Genomic DNA, 7,464 nt, shown 5'->3' on the forward strand with positions numbered 1-7,464 from the left:
GATGGGAACACATGTGTGATCCTGTGGGCGTGTGTCATCTTATGTGTTCACGTGTGTCACACGAGGCTGTGACCACATGTGTGTAGGAGCACGCCTGGGCACTCCTGGCTCTGTGTGCGCGTCCATCTGGGAGCCTGTTCATCTGTTGGCATGGGGCGGGGTAGGGGCATGTGGACACAACCTCTGTTGAATGGCCAATTCAGTCAAAAATGCAAGTAAATTTAGCAGGGGAAAAAAAAACCCTGTCAGTCAGACGAGGAGTCTGAATTGGGTGGTTGTTTGACTGGATGGACCGACTGTCTCAGGCAAACAGTTCGCACTGGCTGGGAGGAGGAACCAGCTCCCCTGGGCCATCATGGAGAAACTGGAGACGGGGACCCCAACTACGGCAGAGACCGAGACACAGAGACCAAGACAGAGACAGAGGTGGGGACAGATTCAGAAACAGGGGAGGGAGAGTTGTTGAGGTGGACCAGAGACAAAGGGAGCAGGATGGAGCTTCCCAGAGCCTACAGACAATGCATGTGCACACAGCCCTCTGGCCCCCAGTCCCAGCTGCAAGCCGGGTTGAAGGCAGATTCATTCTTTCCTCTCACTCACCCTCAAGCAGCCCAAGGTGGACCAGAAGGGGGCGCCAGACTGGGATGCAGGAAGGGAGGGTGGGATGGGCAGCTATGACAAGGAGACAGTGACAGGAATGAAGGCAGTGCAGGGGACCGGGATGGCGGTGGTGGAAGTGAAGGCAGGAGGTGATGGTAGTGATGGCCGCAGAAGAGGGAATGGTAGCTGGGAGAGCCTCCCCCCCTGTCCCCTTGCAGACCACACCTAGCTGTGGAGGCGCCACAGACCCAGGGCTGTCCCCAGCCCACCCCACCGAGCACCAGCTGTGTCCTTGCCTCCAGTGGCCACACAAACACCCTCTGTGGCTCAGGGTGTGGAGCTGCATTGCAAATGACCCAAGCCCCCAGCCAGGAATAGTTAGGGTCAATTCCCGTACCTGCCTGTGTGGATATTTATATATCTGCCCGCCCACCTGGTGTATTCATGTCTAAAGTACGACACACACGTGCACACTCACACACACACACTCACTCACAGGATACCCCATTCAGGCTAACCCGCCCCCGGTGTGTGTCTGTGTCTGTCTGAAGATGCCTACTGGTCCCTGGACGCCCCTCACGTCACCTGGTCCCTTTCTACCAATACGGGGACCAACAGGAATCACACTGAAGAGTGTATGTGCACCCATGCACACACACATACTCACGCACTCACAGTCACTCAGGAACCCCACCTACGGGTGCTTGGACCCAGAGCAGGCACACTCCTATGCACACATCTTTAAACACAAACCCTCACACTCTATAGATGCCTTTGTGCACACACACCTTCATACACAGGTGCACGTGCACTTTGCCCACACATTCCCTTTGCGTGCATACGTACACACATTCACATGCCTCTGCATACACACACCCCTAACACATCACACCTTCAAGTTCACGGTATAGGAAGAGCTCTGGGTGGGAATTAGGAGTGCTGGGAAGGAGGAGAGAGGCTGAGGGCAATAGAAATCAGGGGACCATGGCAGACCTGCCTGGTGAGGTGTGGGTAGGTGGCAGTGTGAGTGCACGTGTGTGTGTGAGTTTGAACGTGTGTGTCCAGTATTTTGGAACCTTTCCACTGCCTCCTCTCCAAATCCCCTGGAGGGCCATCCCCACCCCCACCCTGCTCACAGAAGGAAATAGAGGCCAGAGCAGAGCAGCTGGGCCTGGGGAGGTCAGCGTCCCCAAGTTTGGGGCTTGCAAGCCTTAGCATCTGTGTTGTTCTTGGAACACCCAGGCCAGATAAGGACTGGGGTCAGAGCTCGGCTCTCGTGGGAAAGGACTCTCTGGAAGGCTCCCGACCCATTCCTTTCCCAGATGTTGGACCCCAGAGCAGGCAGCAGGAGGGCAAAGGGGATGGCTGGGGGACAGGTAGGGCCCCATCACGCTGGGCTGGAGAACTGGAGGGGGTCCACAGCAGATTCAGATTCACAGATGCCCAGGAATGTGCAGTGACCCCTCAAACCAGCCCAAGGACCTCCAATTGTCAGGCCTGGAGCAGACAGAAAGGGATGATACCAGATACCCTACTCTCTGCAAAATCTGGACTTGGGACCCTCTGCTCCAAGGAGCCTCATTAGGTTCTGGAGCCAGGGCTAATGGTCAGAGACTCTGTGTCTGAGAAGTCTGCAGCCTAGCTGGATGGAGAGGCTGTTTTGAGGAGATGGATGGAGTGCTAGGCGACATCAAAGCACCATGTCCCATCCAAAGCAAATCCAGGTATTGGTCCTGGGATTGGTTATTGGGGCCAGCAGGGGACCCAGTTCTGGTCCTGTCCCCATCACTGACTCCTAGAGACTCTTGCTCTCTGGAGACCTCAGTGTTCACACCTGTACAATGGAGTGGGGTTTTAGGTCAGCTCAGCAGACACACAGGCCCCCCAGCACAGTCAGTTTGGGGCATCTTCGGACCTGAGTCTCCTCCTTCCCCCACTTGCACCAACCTTTGTCCCCTGCCCAGGTCTCAGTGCCTCGGAGAAGGCTGGAGCTTCTTTGCTGGAGCTTAGAGCTTAGAGTCAAGTCAATAAGGGAACAATCGGCTGGAATTCCACATGAATACAGGGCTCTCCAAGGCTACAGATAATCGAGGAGGGACTGGGGGATTCCTGTGTCCCCTGGGAGCCTTGCCTGACTGCAAGCCCCACCCCACTGAAGAGGGGCCCTGTCTTCAGGAGTCCTGGTCCGAGGGGATATGCAGGAACCTCTCTGGTAGGTGTAGCAGGCCCCTCCCCCAGCCCACCCCCCACCTAGCCTGCCTGCAGCTCCCTGCCTGACCTATAATCACTGTAGATGCAGTTTGGGGTCAGGAACCATGAAGAGGAACCATTGACTGCATCAGTCAAGAGCCCTCACCACCTTCACACTCCCCCTGCCTGGCCCTGGGGTCCCCCCAAACCCATCATCCCACTGAGAGCAGAGGCCACAGGTTCAGATGGGCTGGCCTGGGCTGGAGCACTGGGGTGGGCCCTCCCTGCAGCCCCAGGCCTCCCAAACTTCAGTCTCCCATCTAGGAGTTGGGCTCCAGTCCTGCCAGCTTGACCCTTGGGCTGCTCCCTGATTTGCTAAGAACTTTCCAATCCATCAGGTTTAATCTCCTAAGGCTCCCTGGAGAAGAACTTTCTGACAACGCATGACAAGAGACTTGTCCAGAGGCCAGAGGAGGGTCTTTCTGAGATCCTGGGATTCCCTCCCTCCTCTTGGGGAAACTGAGGCTCAGAAGAGGCTGTCTCCATAGCAACTGAGAGATAAGAGGGGCAAGGGGCGGGGAGAGTATTTGAAGTCTAAAGCTCCAGCCACTAATTCTCCCCTCCTGCAGAGACGTGGGACAAGATGATGCTTTTTTTTCTACCATGAAAGACTCAGCAGGACCACAGAGATGACCCAGTCCCTGCCCTCAGGGCTCGCAGTCTATCAAGAGAGAGGCAAGAATCAAGAATCCAAGGTCTTACTCTGCTGGGGGCTCAGAAGCAGATCCAGGAAGACCTAGGAGAAAAGGGGACATTTGAAGGGTATATGAGACACCCCCCAAGCCAAGAAGGGGAGGGCAAGTCAGACAGTGAGAAGCAGGGGTAGAGACTCACTAGGGTTCAGGCAATGGGAACCCCAGGGCAGTGGTGCCTGCAGGGAAGTGGCTCCCAGAAGTGGAGCCTCCAAGTCTCTGAGCCCAGCCCTGCACACAATAAGTTCTCAAGCGTTTGGGGAGTAAGTGATCTGATCCAGGGGGGTCACAGGAAGGCGTCTGAGCAAAGGAGGGGCTCCATCAGGTCTGACCTTCCAGAACACTTTTCTTTCTCTCTCATCCCTCTCCTCTCTCTGCTAGGTCATCACGTCTTTGCCTCCGTCTGCCCCCAAATAGCCCTCTGTGATCATGCTTAAATTGGAAAATATATGTGGAGCAGTAAGTGGGAGGGGCGGAGGTGGCCACTCTTCCGTCAGGGACTCAGCTCTGCTCCCTGGGCCAGGAATGGCTTCCAGAGCCTGCTGTGGGGCGAAGGGTGTTGCAGAGGGGTGGCGTACGCTAGTTGGCCCAGAAGTCAGCACTCCTGTTCCCCGCCTCTGCATGCCCACACCAGCTCAGGAAGGCAGGGAAGGAAAGGGGTGCAGTGGAGGTGGGGGGAGGCTAAACCACCAGTCTCCCTATGGAGAGAGCATGACTGAGTCCATAGTCGCCGGGGCTTCTGCTTCCCACCTGCGAAGTGGGGCTTGAGGTTTTCATTCACTCCTGAAGAGGCAGAGGGGCCCCGGAGATGGAGCAGCGGCCCAGGACAGGTAGGAGCTGGGTGTGTGACTTCGAGCTGCCTCTCGTCCTTGCTGGGCCCAGCTGGTGACCAGTGCCCCCTCCAGCTCCGGGGAGGTCTCTGAGATAGGCATAGTCATTCTTCTGTTACCCTGGAACCTCCTCCAAGGTGGCGACTCACCTGTCTCCATCGGGGGCCCTTCAGCCTCTTCCACAGCCTGAGAGGGCCCTGGGTGTTGGGAAGGGCTGGGGACCTGGTCTGGATGAGCTGGGTGACCTCTAGCATGCCATTGCCCCTCGCTGAACATCGTTCTCCCACACAGTTTTATAAACTTCCCCAAAGTACTTCCCCTTCTGGCCAGTTCAGCCACGTCCATGGCGCCTCTGGGCCAGGCTCTGTGCCGGCTGTCGGACAGCCAGGCAGACACAGCCCTGGTCCCAGCCCGAGATGTTCCCAGTGTCATTGTCAGTTCATTGCTTAGCTCAGCTAGCGTGCCCTGAGGCATTCAGGGTGAGAGGAAACTGAGGCCCAGAGAGATGGCCCAGCAGTCCCCAGATGGCCCAGTCTGAACCAGGACCACCCACATAGATGGTCCCTCCAGACCAAGCAGGACCCAGTGTCAAGAACTAAGGTTCTCCCACCCAAGGTCTCCCCACCACCGCCCCCAGGCAAGACCCAGTGTCTGAGCTAACCCCCTTCCCACTGCCTCCTCCTTCCTGGCCCCCTCATCCTTTCAAACCGCAGGGCCCATCCGGCCTCTGGAAAGCGTGCCCAGGACCTCGGTGATATTTTGAGTTTAAGAAAACTTTGCAGTCGGCAGGAGCTCTTAAAGGTTATAAATAGCAGCAGCAGGAGCCCATGCCGGGAGAGGCGGAAACACGTGTCAAACACACATGGGAGGTGGTATTCCAAGGCACAGACCCCCTCCTCACCACCACTAGGGACTCACCAGGCTTCAGGGGATTTTACAACCACTGGAGTGGGAAGTCACACCCCACCTGGAAGGTGTCTGGGAAAGGAGACTCTGCTCTTGCCCCCAGCCAGGGTCCCTGAGCGGTTGGCCAGGTTGCCCCGGGCACATGGGGGCGCTGTTGAAAGGGGTCTGGGGTGGGAGGTCTTGCTCCTACCCTCTCCCTCTCTGCGCAACACGGGAACCCCGGGGGCTGAGAGGAGTTTTGGACTGCGTCCCCTCTAACCCCGGTCAGCATAAGCCCAGGGTGAAGAAGGAATTATTCCAAGGTCACACAGGAGCTGGGTAGGATTCAGACCCCCAACCCACAGTTCTTTTCACCAAATGCTGCTGCTGCATCCCTTCCATTTTGAGGGACCACAGGACAACACCTTACCCCACCTGATTAAGTGCAGCTGGAGGACTGTGTGGAGGGGCCCCTGATACGCGTCATCCCCTCCTGACCTGGGGGTGAGCAGACCCTAGGGCCTCATCTCTCAACAGCCCATCCAGTCCCCACGTTTCCACTTCTGATGACGATCTGCCTTTGAACAGATGAGGAAGGGAGCGCTGGAGAGGGCAAGGGATTCCCCCCACCCCAGAGGGCTGCACACCCATGCCCACCTTGCCAGGGTGTGGCTTGTGGACAACCCAAGGCCAGGTGTGGGGTCTTCACAAGGAATTCAGCTCTGGTTTGGGCCACTGCAGTCTCAGGTTTGCCTTGAAGGCCATACGCTTTGAGGACATGCTCTCAGGAGCCTGGTCTGAGGGAACACAGACATGAAGACCCCTTCGATTTTCCCGACTGCTCCACAGTAGGCATAGGCAGGAACCGTTACTCCAGTGCAAAGACTGGGAAGCCAAGGTGTGTCTGAGTTCCCCATGGCCATCCCTAGTTCTGCCTCACTCGTGCCCCACCTGCTGCCCATGGCCCCCCGCAGGTCTGGGGGCAGCAGCCAGGCCTGGCGTCCAGGCGCTCTGAACCTCAGGGAGCCCCGAAGGGTTTATGGGGCTCCTAATGAATGGGCCTGTTGAGCTCAGAGGGGGCCGGGCCCGAGTAAACATGACTGGGTCTGAGCTGCCATTCTCCCCCTGCCTCCTTCTTCAGGACCCAGGACGAAAATACGACTTCCTGTCCCTGGAGCTGAGGGTTAGACTCGCCCCTCAGAGTCCTGGGCTGGGGCCCACAGGAGGAGCACAGCCTGGCCTGCACGGGCAGCCCCCCAAGGTTGCGGGGGAGACGGGACCTCAGGTTTTCAGAGTCACAGGTCTGCATCCAGGACCCGAGTGCTTGGGCACTTTATGGGGCCCCTTCAAACCCTGAACTGTCCATCTGTTAATGACAGACTGGGAAACTGAGGCCATGAATAGGAAGGGGATCCACAGGTCAGGACAGAACAGGCACTGAGCCCCAGCCTCTTGCTTCTCTGGCCAGTGAGGATGGGAGCAGCTGGAAGAGCAGGGGGCGTGTGTGGGCTCAGAGGAGGGAGAGGCTCCGTGGGGGGAGGCGCAGGGCAGTGGGAAGCTTTACAGAGGGCAAAGGAGGTCTTCCCCCTTGGACACGGCTGCCCACTGACCTGTAAAGCTGAAGTCTGCCCCCCCTCCATTGGCCCTGGTCACAGAATGGGTCCTACATGCCCTGGGATACCCCTTGGAGCCAGACACTTGGGAGTAGCCCAGGCCAGGGGCAGGAGCCCTGTTAAGTGCTATTTGTCATAGTCTCGCTATATGGCCCTGGCCAGCCCAGTCTACTCTCTAAGCCTCATTTTCCCTACCTGAAGGCCAGGTATTGGCAAGTTCCCTGCCCCTCTTTCCAGCTTGTGAACTAGAAAGTACTTTGGAAACTATAAAGAGTGCTACCCTCCCCAGGAGCCTGGGAGACCTGGGGAGAGGTCGCCCCTGAGTGCGGGGGCCCTAGGAACATGCCCCAGCCACTGGGTGGTTCCAGGCCAGCCGCCTCACATGCTAAGCACTGGGGGCTGTGGCTGGAATGTGTGGACAGGCAGCTGCCACGTGAATCATTACACCTCATCAGGCTGAGCCTGGGACTTCCAGACTCAAACCAGCTCAGACTGGGCTCTGGCAGAAGGGCAGCCTCCAACTAGGATCTCTGGGCCCTGAGGTGAGGTTCCAGGATCTTGCATGGTCTCTTCCTCACCATCTGTCCACGTCCT

The sequence above is a fragment of the Balaenoptera ricei genome, chromosome 11 (assembly GCF_028023285.1).
Source record: "Balaenoptera ricei isolate mBalRic1 chromosome 11, mBalRic1.hap2, whole genome shotgun sequence".
Taxonomy (NCBI): Eukaryota; Metazoa; Chordata; class Mammalia; order Artiodactyla; family Balaenopteridae; genus Balaenoptera; species Balaenoptera ricei.